Source organism: Tenrec ecaudatus, chromosome 3, assembly GCF_050624435.1.
Source record: "Tenrec ecaudatus isolate mTenEca1 chromosome 3, mTenEca1.hap1, whole genome shotgun sequence".
In the NCBI taxonomy this organism is placed as follows: domain Eukaryota; kingdom Metazoa; phylum Chordata; class Mammalia; order Afrosoricida; family Tenrecidae; genus Tenrec; species Tenrec ecaudatus.
The window spans coordinates 43,469,045-43,484,052 of NC_134532.1; the positions used below are offsets into that span (position 1 = coordinate 43,469,045).

Below are 15,008 nucleotides of genomic sequence, written 5' to 3' on the forward strand. Positions count from 1 at the left end.
CCCATTCTCATAAATATATTTACATATGTACATGAACTCTATAACTGCCCATTTGCTTCCTAGTTCTTTCATCTATTTCCTTTTTTCATTTCTCATGTCCTACTATCATGCTCAGCCTTCATTTGGGTTTCAGTAATTCCTCTCGGTTACATTACCCTTGATCACACTCTATCAGGCCTCCTACACCTTCCTCACCACCGATTTGGATCCCTTGTTTTTCCCTTGTTCCTGGGTTTGTTAACACCACTTCCTTTTCACCCCCTCCCCCTCTCCCAAGTCCTCCCAGAATTGACAGTCCTGTTGTTTTCTTCTCCAGATTGTTCATCTAGCCTATCTTATTTAGACAGACCTGCGGAGATAATAACATCCACAAAAACAAGACAGAGGAAAACAAAGCAACAAAAGAAAATAAAACAACAACAATAAAAACAGTTACCACAAAAAAAGCCTATCTATGTTCAAGGACTGTTTGTTGCCCTTTAGGAGTGTTTTCTGGTCAAGTCTGATAGGGTGCTATGCCCTAGCACCAAAGTCTATTTTTGGTATTCCCTCCAGACTTTGTTGCTCTGGCCCCCTTGCTGGTCTGTTGCATACCCTTAGTGTTTTGCCTCGGTGTGGTGGAGTCAGATAGGGCCGAATTCTAACACTGTGTCTCCAGTGTTGTCTCCTGTAGAGCTATGTGTCAGTAAGGGATGCTATATCACATAGTGGGTCCTGCCATAGGGTCCTCTCTGTGGATTGGTTGCTGTGAGTGGGGATATTGTCTTCAAGGCTTGCTGGGCCAGGGTGTGTTCCACTATCTTTTCCTAGTCCCTTCTTTCAGAGTATTCTGAATCTATTCAAAAGAACCTACATTTTCTTGCACTGAGTAAGGTGGTGTGGCTGGCACCTGAGCGTGGAGAATTGTTTGAAGTAGGGCAGGGAGGTTCAGTATTTCTTAACATCTATGTTTTTGATTCTCTGGTGCAAAATGTTCTGTACCTGGGTGCTTCCAGACCTTGACTAAATAGCATGAATTGTAGGAAACGAGCGTTTTCTTTCAGTTAGATCTTCAAATAAGCTTTTGTTTTCACTATAGTTTTGGGAGTGTGCATTAGCATAATCATCCCTAATTTGGAAAAAGAGCCCACGTATATTACATAGAGGCTTTACGTCTTCTTTGTAATCAGAGAACAATTGCAAGAGTCCTCCCATTAAAGGGCCCACTGGTCCTTTGTGGGATCATGGCTTTATATTCCTCTTCAGTGGGACAAGAGCAATTGTCCCTCCAAGGGTAATTGTCTAGGTCTTGTTCCTGATGGAGTTCTAAAAGACGGTGGGTAAAAAGTTTCCCTGTTTTCCTGTATCTGAGTGATCAAAGGTCAAGATTTTCCGCAAAGAAATAAAATATATATAAATAGCAAGTGGTGACAAAAGGAATTTTATTGATACTGTGAGCCACTGTCAAGCCAGGTCTAAGTTCTCAGTTGTCTTTGTTATCATCAGTGAGCAAACTGGCTTTATGAGACACTTTGGTCACTTCACTAATAACCTGTAGTTTGTCTTCTGGAACTTTCAGTCAATGATTAAAAGCTTCAGAAAGCTTGATTTTTACTTGTTTACCTGGTAACTGAAGTAAGTTGGGTTCTAGAAGACTTCTTTGGATTCTTTCTTGAGCAGTCATCACTGTTTTATAATTTCAGAGCAGATGGTTTAAAGTGGCTATCATGGCTTGCTCGGTACGGGTCTGGAAGCGGCTGTGCTCAGGATTAAGTTCCCACTTCACAGCTTAGACCACAGTTCCCTCTGACCCAGATTTGACTCCCTGCCCTACTTCATACAATTTTCCACGCTCAGGTGCCAGCCACACCAACTTACTCAGTGCAAGAAAATACATCATCCAGTCCCCAATGTAATTGTTCTTAATAAGTTATTTTATTTAAAACATATTTCTTATTGCAGTTGGTGTTTACTAATAATTCATTTATTTGGAAGGATGGGATCAAAATTATCCTACTTTGGAAATATATTAATTTCAAAATACATTTTCCACACTTTGTAACACAGAAAGCTGGGTTCCTGGATGCTGTCATTAGGAAAATATGTTTGAAATTCTTTACATTTTCAGGGCAAGTAAAATCTTCAATGCGGCTCTTCCAGACAACGTTTCTAACTCCCACAAATGACCTTTCCCTGCTTGGGTCTATTCGGAAGGTTTGGGGGCAATATTGATGGGGTTCACCTGAGTAATTCAGAATAGGATTCCCTAGAGAGGATCCCACTTTCTATAAAATGAACCACATGAAAAGCAGGAGGAAGGATGGCATTGCCCACAGGAGTCACGGATGGATGAAATTCTCCAGTCCTATGATCCCTGCACAGTGGACTCCCCGATCCAGATGACAGCTACTCCATCAGAGCCTGAGCGTGGAACCGTGATGCACTTCCCAATCCACAGAGTAAATTAACATAACTGTTCTTGGGCAGGAGGCTTGCTTAATGGACTCAAGTGTCTCTGGGGGTTCCTTCAGAACTTTGGGCTCACTCACCCTGGAAACTGGTGCCGAGTGCCTCCCGGATGAGGCTTGCTGGAGTTGGGTGCCGCAAGGTGCTTGAGCGGAATGCCTTCCGTTTGATATTTATAACAGAGTGGTATGCGCTTCCGGCATATATTAGCGACTTGACTGAACTTTACATGTCCTCATAAAGAACTCAGTGACGTTTCCACTGGCACTACTCTTACTGGAGTTGCTCTGAAGGAGTTGCCACGGGTCATATCAAAAAGGAAGAACTTTATTGTACCCACATGTGTCGCAGTGAGTCTGTATCCAGAAAATGAGCCTTCACACCTGGGGTGTTGAGGACTTTCACATGAAATGGGTCAATCACAGGAGGCTGTTGGGGATTGGCAGGCCAGTGGAGGACAGCAGCTAAAAAAGGCAGGTGAGGTTATATTAGTGGAGGGTGTGCTAGCAATGTCAGGGGCTTCCTTTGAGGCCTGTTGTCTCTGGAGCAATGAGTTGTCCCTGCCGCATTACAACTTGTCCATGAATTGTGCAGCTATTACAATGGATAGTAGAACCTAGATATGTTCAATAGTGAACAGTAAGATATTGTCCTATCCATAAGAGTTTAGGAAGTTAGTCTCTTCTGTATACAAGGAAAGAACGTTGTCCTTAGGTCACAGGGATACACAGAGCTCTCTCTCGCACTGGGGAAACTTTTCTCAAACCCAGGAGTGCAGGAGCATCTGAGTGGAGAGTGGCCATTTCTCCCGGGCAAGGCTTCCTTCCTCATGTGTGACATTCAGTGTCATTGGCTGTGCACTACAATCCGTAGTGGTTCCCAACTGAGTATTTGCATTCTCTAGACAACCCCCAGCAGCACTTAAGGAGAAGCAATGGAAGCGCTGGGAGGTGATCATTTCCTCTGGATTTCCACCTCTCCTTACATGTGGTCCACTTCAATTTCCTCTCTGTCAGGACAAGGGAAACACAGGAACAACTGTATTCAAAGGCAGCTGATGTACAGAGTCCTCTCTACACAATGTTCTTGTATCACTTCCGAACCCCCACCTGCAAAAAACTCTTTCGGCCATGGAGAGAGGAGAGTTTTAAGCTTGGGCAGGTCAGTGCTGCTTTCAGTGAGGACTGGAGTTTGTGAGCAACGCAAGATCCTCCAAGAGGAGAACATGGTGTGGCTGTGTCTCCTTCTCTTCCCGGTGGCTGCAGCCCCAGGTGAGATCGTCCCTGATTTTAGAGATCAGAACAAGGCACGGTAGGTCTGTCTGGAACTCACTGTGGTTTTCTTTGTTCCCAGGTGTTCTGTCCCAGGTGCAGCTGCAGGAGTCAGGGGCCAGACTGGTGAAGCCCTCCCAGAACCTGTCACTCACCTGCACAGTCTGTGATTCTCCATCACCACCAGTGGTTACTGCTGGGAGTGGACCCACCAGTGCACAGGGAAGGTGCTGCAGTGCACTGGGGAGATTTGTGCTAGTGGTAACACTTACTACAGCTCTTCCTTCAAGAGTAGCAACTCCATCTCTAGGGACACAGCCAGGAACCAATTCTCCCTGCAAGTGAATTCACTAACTGCTGAGGACACAGCTGTGCATTATTGTGCAAGAAACACGGGGAGGGGAAGTCAGTGTGAGCCCAGACACAAGCCTACCCTGCAGTCTGACGAAGGCTCAGGCTGAAGGTTGTGCCCAGAGCCCAAGTGTCAGAGCTCATACCCAGGTGCGCGGAGCTGGTGTTAGGAGAAAAATCACACCAGCTCTGTGCTCTGCTTGCTGTTCTTATGTTTTCCCACTGCTCTGCTCTTCTTTTTCCCTCTATGATCAAACAGTGACCCATAGCCCTCTGCCCCCATCCTGCCTTCATAATTTCTATTTCAAACAAGCTAACAAACAAAAACAAAACTTTCTAATCTGTTTTCTTCACATATGGGGTCTTAAAGGAATGTTTTCAAACAAGCGGCCCTCTAAGTGAGATGTCAACTAAGCCTACATGGAGGAAGCACACCATCATCACTGAAGGATGGTAAACCATTTAATCTGAAGTTGAAGGAGGATCTAGTATCAAAAACTAAATTGTGATGGTTGAGAGTGGTAGCCCAAGATTCATTTGTCGAACTTCATAGGAAAAAAGTCTCTGGAGAAGTCCCTCCATCTACAATTGAGGCATGGAGAAAAGTGGTTATCTAACAGAGAGCTTTGGAGAGATGAGTATAAAGGATCAAAAACGTCAATCTGGCTTGAACAGTTACAACATTGTCAGTAGATTCCGCCTGCTCTACTGATGAGGCCAACCCTTATCTGGTGTCCTACATTTTCTTTATTTTTGGTTTGTGGTATTTGCTTTGGTTTGTGCTTGTCCATATTAGAATGTATCTCAGAGGTGTTATGTCATTGGAGGTCACCTTCTTGAATTTGTGTTATATGTTTTTCCATTTTTTGTTATATGCATCCTATGATTGATGAACCCATAGAGACAGCAAGGAGAATAGGGTTTCAGGAGGAGGGGATACAATAGTGGAGGGGGAAAAAGGGGAGACAATGTCAAGGAGGCCATGCACGAAAAGAATGTTTGGAAACCGTCATAGCAATTGTACAACTCTGCTGAATGTTTTAACTATCGAATTATGTGATATCTATCATATTATTATTATGTATAATAAAATAAAACCTGGCTTCTTCAATAGTGTACTTCTTAGTTGGGGCATCATTGAGCATTCTCATAATGCAGAACTCTGACAAACCCTTCCTCAGTCAGGTGATCAAGGTCAAATTAACACTGATAAGTTTGTGACGGTGTAAATACTGTCACAATAACATAGACAGTTTCCAATCAGGCTATTCTCCAAAACAAATCAACAACAACAACAAACAAAAAAAAACACAAAATAAAACCTGACAAACACCGTCAGAGCTGTCAAGACAATTTTAAAAATAGAAAGGAATTTCTCAGAATTTGTCACAATAGAGAGCAAGCAAAAGGGGCATGATGACTAAATGTAATATGATGTCTTGTATGGAATCCTATGGCAGGGATAGTACCTTATGTAAGATTTAAGGAAATCCAAACAAATCATAGATTTTAATTCATAACAGTGTATCAATATTGGTGTTTGATGATTAATATGTGCCATTATAATGCAAGGGAAAATCAGGAAAGGCTGGGAGGTAATGGTTTGGGGGAGATTATATAGGTATGTCTTTCTATTATCTTTACTAGTAAAATTAAAAATAAATTAATGAGTTTACATCTCTGCCATTGTATTAAACATGCAGAAACTGGTCCGAAGTCCATTCCCTCCCACTGATCCGCTGCCATGAAGTCATTTCTGTCTCAAACCAGTGGATGGGAGAGCAGTGCTTCCCCGCTTCTCTGAAAGGGTGTTTCCAAAAGAAGCAAAATGATACACTGTTCTCTTTAGGAGCAGCTGACAGATTTGAACCACAAACACATATAGTTACCACGCCCATGTTTGACCCGTTGCACCACCAGCAATCTTTGATGTAAATTTGACCTCATCCCTCCATCTTCCCAATAAACAGTTTGGTTCCTTCGAGGCAACTTTATAAAGTTCTCTTCAAATAACTCGAGTCACTCCAGGCAGTGTCATTCCAAGGGCACTTTCCTATGGATTCGGTGACATTATAATCTTCCAGAACCTCTTTTGCAAGCCTTCCAAGTCAACATTTCAAGTAGCCAGTGAAGCAGAGTTAATGATCCTGATTACATGATTGCCCAGTTGATAGGAATCTATGAAGAACTGATATGAACTAAGATGATATCCATTCAATATGTTGATACATAAAATCTCGAGGGAAAATGTACATTTTTCAAAAGTAAATAATTGCAGTTTTAAAATGTGCTTTATTGTATTGGGTTACACATTTCACCATTAAGTTTGAATGAACCAGGAAAAGAAAGTTCTGGAATCGGTTATTCTAGATCCTTTTGAATAAATTTCTCTCTCTATTATCTTCCCAGTAACTTACCAGGTGTTGGCAGATGTTGCTGTTGCCTCCATCTGCAACCCAGAGGTTTCTCACAGGCTGCAGCATCCAGCTCCAATAGCTGGGTTTGTGCCTTCTTCTAGAGAGAACTGTCCTCAGTCAAAGCTGCTCCTTAGGTTGAGGTGTGTGCCCTCTGTACCATGGGCTGACCCAGTGTCCACAAGTTCCTCTTCTGGCTCAGGACAGGATGAGTTTGCAGGGGAAGGTATGAGAGCAGCAAGAGCCCTTGCTGTCTGTCCTGGTTGTTCATTGACACGTGTCCCCCATTCACCAAAAGACAGCTTCTTGAAGAACACAGAAATTTGGGCATCCCAAGGGCATCAGGACCTTTTACAGAGAGTTCTCATATGATAGGCACTCTTCCTGGGCACAGAAATCGATCAGAACCTTCACCCACAAACCCACGGCAATATTGCTGCTGTTGTTAGAAGTTGTCCATCAGTTCGGACTTGTCTCCACCCTGTGTAGAGAATGAAACACTGCCTGAGCCTGTGCCATCCTCAAAATTGTTCTTGTTGTTGGAGCCACTGTGTCCATCATCTTCTCAAGGGTCTTCCTCCTTTCGCTGCCTCTCCACTTTACAAAGCATGAGGGCCTGCTGCAGAGACAAGTCTGTCAGATAACATGTCCAAAAGCCTCACCATGCTTTCCTCTGAAAAGAATTCTGGCTGTACTTCTTTGAAGATGAGTTTATGGATTCTTTTTTAGGACATGGCACTTTAAATATTTTTAACCAACATTAAAATTCAAATGTGTCAATTCCATTCTGGTCTTCCATTTTCCATGTGCAACTTTAGCATGCATAGGAGGTCATTAAAAATGCTTGGCTTGGGTGAAGTGCATCTTTTTGGTCACAGGACCACTTGGTCCCCAGGAGTCATGAACCAGACTGCAGTTTCCCCAAGCAGCGTTGTGATAGCATACCTCTCCAAGACTGACTTCCCTCCCCTATCACAGTTTCTAGCACTCCACTCGTGTCCCCGCCTCACCATTCACAAACCTGCTGCCTCTCTGCTCTACTCCAAGAACAACGGATTCCTCCTCACCCCTGGATATTCATGTTCCCTTCTCCCTACATTTATTCCTCCTCACAGTCTTACCACGTTGACTTTCAACATGAGAGGTACTGGAAGAATCCTAACAGTAGCACCTTCCCTGATTGCAGGTCCTAAGGTGAAGGACACAGAAAACAATGAAGTGCTCATTCCTGTACTTTGCGGAATCTAGTTCTGATTCACAGCAACCTGACACAGCCCTGCCCCCTGCCTCTTGCCACACCATAATGTGCTTTTTTTCCCTCTTGGGTCACTCTTTTCATATCTCATCCTTAAGAATTTTTCAGGCCACTTTTGTTTTTTCACAATGTGGCATCTCCCCTATACTCTGCACTGAGCATGCTGAGTCACATTTTACCATGAACATCTCAGCATGCAGTTCTGTGCTTCCTTTGGGAGATACGCTCTGCAGTTGCTTGTCCCAACTCAGCCTTCTCTGAAATGAAGAGGAGGCATCCATAGAATGATCCTACACCATTCCGATGTTGCCTTGCAAAGGATCAGAAGCAAAGCCTGAGCTTCTGTCAATTAAAAAAGACAAATAAGCATATTTTGAAATGCTTCATTATATTTTTGGTACTTTTCCTGTCATTTCTCCTAAATCATGCATTTTAAAATGCTGGGTTTTCCTCTTATAGCTTATGAAGAAAGCTCTCCCCAATTTGTCCTTAATTATCTGTCCCCAAAACAAAGGAACTTGCATATGGACAGTGCAGTGTCAGACAGTGTTCTGTTGCTGTGAATAGGGTCACTGTGGGTCAGAACTGACTCAGTAGCACCTATCCACAACAACCACCACCACATGACTGTGAATTCCAATCTTGCCTTCATTCAGGACACAATGCTTTAGTGGGAAGAAGATATTTTAATTGCCCAATAATTTGGTCAACTTTCTGTCGGGATACCTATTTTATGGAGTAATCGTGTAGAAATTCAAAGAGGTTTCAGGGTGATGACCAGGGCTCTATGAAAAAGTTGTAAGAAGATATAAAACTGCACTGTGAGAAAACGAAGTTGGGCCAAGTATTTATTTACTATTTTTTAAATCCTTCATGATTTTGTATTTACCTATTTTTCAAGGATAGCAAGGGAGGTCCTGGGAATTTAATTTGGAAACTTTTGTTCATCTACCCTAAAACCCTGATTATGCCCCTTCCCAAATATTTTTGTTCCCAAATTTAAAAGGATATTAAGAAAGAATACACTGTGAGTTCCTCAAAGATATAAAAATGCACTTTTACATTTCTGTTTATAGTATTATTCCTATCAACCAGAGATATAAATTTACACACACATTTTGTGTGTAAATAGAAAAATAAAATGGATTAATGTGTGATGACAATTTACTATAGAAAGTCACATAATTCATGATATTGTTATTATCATTGTGCCCTTCACACCTAAAACACTCAGATGTGTTCTAGGAACCGAGTCCTCAGATCTCAGAAGTCATGCAACTTCATTTATTATTATGGATTAGGAGGTAATGCAAATCCACCCCTCCCTCTGCTGATGAAAGCCAATGCAGCTCCAACCCTGCAGCTCTGGAAGTGCTCCTGAATTCTCAGGAGTCCCCACTCAGTGATAAGGACTGAGCACAACACAGACAGCATGGAGTCTGTGCTGAAAGGGGTTTGTCCTTGTTGCTATTTTAAGAGGTGATTTTGTCAAGAACCAGTTTGTGTGCTTGGGTGTGAGTGAGAGACATGGTGAATATGTCTGATGGTTTTCCTGCTCAGAGAGTGAGGTGCAGCTAGTGGAGTATGGAGGCGCCTTGGGGAAGTCTGAGGGGCCTCTGATACTCTCCTGCACTGCCTCTAGTTTTCCCTAAAGTAGCTAAATCATGATCTAGGTCCACCAGACTCTGGGGAGGACCTACAGTCGGTCTCAATATTCAGTACCTGGGGTATTGGTGGTACATAACACAAAGACTCTGTGAAGAGCCAATTCACTATCTCCAACGTCAATTCCTAGAACATGTTACACCTGCGCACGAACAGCCTGAATTTCCAGGACATGCCTTTGCATTACTGTACTACCATCACAGTGAGGAAAATTCAGATTCAGGATACAAGCCTCCCCTGCAGGGAGAAAACAGGTCCCCAGGTGGCGCTCAAGACCCACAGAGCAGGACTACTTTCCTGTTGTGGTATTTATTGGTGTTCTTCTCCATCTCTTCATTTCCCTTAGAGAATCTCTCTATTTTAATACCTTGCAGTGCCTATCCCTGAAATGTTCTACGTTACAATAATTGTATTACAACAAGTAAACGTTCTGTACAAAAATCAGTCTGCTTGGTGTGGAGGAAAATTAGCCACGTGGTTCTCAGAATCAGGGTCCAGAAGATAGTCAAGGAAACTCAGAGTTCCAAATCTAATGAGATTTAGAGAAGTGGAGGGATTGGGTGCTGCCAAAGGTTAGATATTGAATTGGATCAGAAAGACTGGTTATTCAAACTCTCCAAATGGTGCCTGAAGAGAAAGACGGGGATGTGCTGCTAAAAGGACAGAGAGCAGAGGCTTCCATAGAATTCCTCGATTGTGACATTGAGTTCCAGGCTAGAGTTATGCAGCTGACTAGGTAGGGAATGAACCACATTAAAGCAGAATGTGCCTCCTTTCTTCAGTGGGAATTGTGCAGGTCAGACTCAGCACTGGTCTGAAGTCTCTTTCTGTCTTTATCTATTTTCTGTGCCTCTTGTTCAGCAAGATGACATGATTCAGGAATGTTTATGCTTCCCAACGCAAGTCTGTTCACATTCACATTCTCAATATGCCGTGTTCATGGAAAAGGATGCTCAATACCAAGAAAATGTCAAAACGACACAATACTGTCTCTAAATACAATGTAATTGTGATCCAAATGACAAATTAATCCATTAAAGAAATGGGGAAAATAGTTGCTCATTTTATATGGAGAATCCTAGGATAATCAAGGGACCCCAAAAGATTGAGATCAAGGTAGGGGCCCTCACACAGACTAACCTGAAAACTATTCCACAGTCACAGCAGTCAAAACAGCCTGATACTCATACAATGAAAGGTATGTCGACCAATGGAACAGAATAGAAAAATAACAAATAATCCATCCACACAATAGACAACTGATCTTCACCAAAGGCCAAAGGGATTTTATAAGGGAGAGTGTGACATTCTCTTAAACAATGGGACCGGCACAATTGGATCGTCACCCTCAGAAGCATGAAAGACAACTGAAACCTCAGCTCATGTACAAATAGGTCGAACACAAGATGACCAAAGACCTAATGTCAATCCCAGAGCTATAGAGACCATCGATAAGGAAGCAGGGACACACTTAAGTGGCCCCATTGCAGGACGTTCATACACCGTCAAGCAGAGCAAAGGAAGCACACACAAAGAAGACAGCATAGATGAGGGTGACCTTCTAAAATCAGACATTTATGTGCATCAGGAGAGTAAAAAGGGAACTCAAGCAATGAATAAAAAGCAAAAGGCTCTTGTAATTTTAAGCTGCAGAGTTGTATATTTATTTAATGTACAACAATAGACAACCAGGGAAAATATTATTGCATTTTCCTTGGACATATTTTGTATCATTTCCACCTTTCAGAATTTTGAGAGATACAGTGTACCTTGACTAAGTGATTGACCAAACCTAAACCAGGAGATGGGGGACCGCAAAACAAACACAGAAACCCGAGTCTAGAAGAGCTCAATGCGTTGCTTCTTTGGAGTGCAGGGAGCACTCAGGAGCTCATTGAGAACATGTGTAAAAAACCTGTTAGGAAAGTGATGTGCAGATGGATAATGTCATAAAAGTTGTCACTTAAGGAGACCCCTACTAACCTCTGCTATGAAATTATTTTGAGACAATCATGGCAGTCAAATTCAGAGACAGATGTTACTTGAACTCCTTGAACTCTTGCGCAGCTACATCACGGTCTCAAGCTTAAATCAGTTAGGAAACCACCAAGAGCAGATAGTGAGATGGGAGTTCAGTAAAATGAACAGGATCAAGTGATGCTCTGCCAGTGTGCATATGAAAAGGGAACTGACTCAATGATCTCCAAACGAAAAATGCTACAGTGTCCTGTGCTTGAACCCCTGGATTTTAGTGAAATTCATGTGTATTCGTTTCAAAGCATTTGCTTATTCCCTTCAGCAAATTCTGGCCTGAAGAAGTCCAGGTGACCAATACTTAGTGCTTGGATTTCCCTATTGAAAAATATATATTAATTTGGAGATATAAAGAGATTCTAATTCAGTAAATGAGTGGTGTCAAACCTTAGTCTGGGGAAAATATTTTAAACTTTGTTATTGAGGCAGATAACAAAAGAAATTCCATTTTTGTAAGCTGCTAAGTAACTTGCCCATTCCTCCCTCCCATCTCAGAAAGTTGACTGCTAATTGATCTTCTTGTTCTCCTTCCCCTTATGGGAAATCCTCTGCTGGTGATTAATTTTAGCATGTACTTCCATGTGTTCCTAGGTTCTGGACACTACAATTACTTTGGACTATTCTTCAATATATCATTTGTTCTGATTCAATATTGTTCCCTGTGATGTGATCATCTGAACGGTGTAGTTCATCTTGTTATGGTAACCAGGATATTATAGTCAATTTTGGTATTGTTTCTTTCTGATTAGGAACGTATCGTGTAATGCATACTTGGTCTTCTTGAAGTTACCAGAATGTTATAATCAATGCTGTACCCTGTAAGGCTCCCTAACCCTAAAGAATAGTAACATCAATTTTGCTTTCTGCTTCTATTCATGCTAGCTTAAGTCTTAGACAATGATAACTGAGTTTTTTCCTTTAAAAGATGGACTGAAACGTGGACTTAGGACTTCAACCAAGGACTCACTTTTATAATCTAGCAGTCCAGTTATAAGTGAACAAAGACTCTTCTAAATTATGAAGACATTACCGTGGCTGTCATATATTCGAACCTGCAATATTAACTAGAAAGAATCTGAAGGATTTTCCATTTTAAAACTGCATGGTTAGAGATAGTGTCACAGCTTCAAGAGTCAGAAATATGAACAGTTTTCAAAAATTAGACAATCCTTGAGTTTAGGGAATAAATGTAAGGTGAGATCCATGAGCATTTGTGATGGGGCTGTGCGCAGAGCACAAATGGAGAGGCTGTCCTTGGTTGGAGATGCTCACACTTCGATTGAACGAGAACGCCCTGGGCAAGGGACATTTACAAGAGTGTCTGAGCTCATTCTCTAAATTTTGAGGATCAGTTGTATGGATGAACCTAATTTTAGTGGAAAGTGCCTACTGGGTCTCAAGAAAATATCTTTTTGTGGAAGATCTAAATCACTGCACGTGGCTTTTCTTCTTACTCTGATTATTTTCAGAAATGATTATTTTCCATCTACTGCTCTACTGAATCTTTATACTTGAAATCAGGACTCAACTTATTGTGCATCATTTTGGATATTCCAGCAAACAAAGGTGTGTGTGTGTGGGGGGGGGGGTGTCTGTTCAGAATCTTACTTTTTTAGAGACTACAGAGTTAAAATAGTAACTTGTCTGAAGACCAACTTTTCTTGGTGGCACGTTCTTCCCTGAGACCCTATGGCACTTGAATCTCTTTACTTACATTGAGGTTGACCTCATTCATCAGACTCTGGGATGTAGTGTGGATATTGCTTATAAGAGTGGTGGGATTGGTAAAGACTATGGCCCAAGGTCAGAAATATCCTGGCTAAATAAGATTAGTAGCAGAACAATGCCTACTGGAAACATTCTGTCAGGGGCTTCAGATCATGTGTGCATAAATAAAATGCAAAGCTAGGAGTGGAGACTGTTCTTCAGACACAGCATCTGGTTTACCCTTTTCTGAACTTCAGAATTTTGACTGAACAGAACCCTCAAACTTTCATGAATTTCTGTTGGATGCTGCAGTGATTCTCAGAACCCAGAAATCTGAGGGGATCTCCTCAAGGGTGGAGTGGGTAGGAATTGGAGCTGAATGGCTTCATTGAAGAGTTGGACCTTTGGGACATTATCAATCCTTGGAACAAATTTGGTATTCGTGTTTCTAAAAGATGTTGCTCTCACACAAGGAAAACTACTAAGGACTATGAGGAGGTTAATTAAGAGGTGTCAGGGCGTACAGGAAAAAATGGGTCTTAGAGAGTATTAAGACTGAAGATGCTTTCAACAAACATCATATAGAAACCCAAGGCAGGGCAGGGTCAACGAGGGGCTGGAAGGAAAGAACACTGGGCTCAGAAATTCTGGGCATTCTTTGACCTTTCCACTCACTTCTTGAGAAAAACCTTTCATTATAGATTAACATGCACATGAGTTAAAACAAGCAGTTACCCTACAATGGGCTCAGAAGGAAGATGGGAGTCTGATCTCCATTACTTTCTGCTTATAAGGACAGGGCTCCCTCACATGCAAGTTATCCTTCAGGCACTGAGGTCAAATTCACCACTGACCTGGGAAGGCTATCAGTTCTCTTCAGACATGGGTGTAGGTCTCTTGGGAAAGCCCGGCTGCGGTCTAAAGATGCTATTGCTGTGTGTTCTCCAGTACCTGGTGACAGTTCCCCAAGGCGGGAGATTCAGATATCTGACCTGGGTCTATGGGGATGTTTTTGACCGCAAGTGACCGACAGGGAACATTTGTGTTTGTTTGCCAGTGCAGCTTCAGGAGTCGGGTCCAGGACTGGTGAAGCCTCCCAGAAGCTGTCCCTCACCTGCACTGTTTCTGGTTTCTCCATCACAAGCAGTGGTTACAGCTGGAACTGGATCCGCCAGACCTCGGGGAAGGAGCTGCAGTGGATGGGAAACATATGGTATGATAGTGATACATATTATAACCCGTCCTTCCAAAACTGACTCTCCATCACCAGAGACACATCAAAGAATCAGTTCTCCCTGCAGCTGAGCTCCATGACTGCTGTGCAGGGAGTACAGTGAGGGGGAGTCAGTGTGAGCCCAGACAAAAACCTCCCCTGCAGGGAAGACAGTGGGCAGCAGGGGGCGCGCAGGACCCTCAAAGCACAGACACCCAGCCCTAGACAAGCCCAGATGTATGACAGGGAGAATTTCCTGTTGGAATTCCTCTCTTAGCTCTCAGCGTCCCCAAGGATGGTTTTTCTTTTTCTCTGAATTCTCTCCTCACTGAAGGCTTGAAATAAGGAATTAGCATTTTCTGTTGACAGTACAAATATTAAACCTGACTCTGATCCTTTATTGTCATCAATACGATCCTTTTTTTTCTTGACAAACAGGTTAACATGGTCATTCTCATCCTATCTCTTTTTTTCTCTCTTTAAAAAATATTTTATTGGAAGCTCTTACATATATCATAACCTTCCTTCAATCACATGAAACAGTATTGTACAATTGCTACCACAGTCAGTTTCAAAACATTTTCTTTCATATTTTTACATAGATGGGCTGAAGTCAAGTACTAGAGCTCCACAGAATCTAGACTCTAGATTCT

At 42.3% G+C, this 15,008-nt stretch overlaps 1 pseudogene; it reads right to left on the reverse strand.

Annotated features, from left to right (window-relative positions):
• Positions 1-927: 927 nt before the first annotated feature.
• LOC142443377 (geranylgeranyl pyrophosphate synthase pseudogene) lies at positions 928-1,663 on the reverse strand (annotated as a pseudogene).
• Between the last annotated feature and the right edge of the window lie 13,345 nt (positions 1,664-15,008).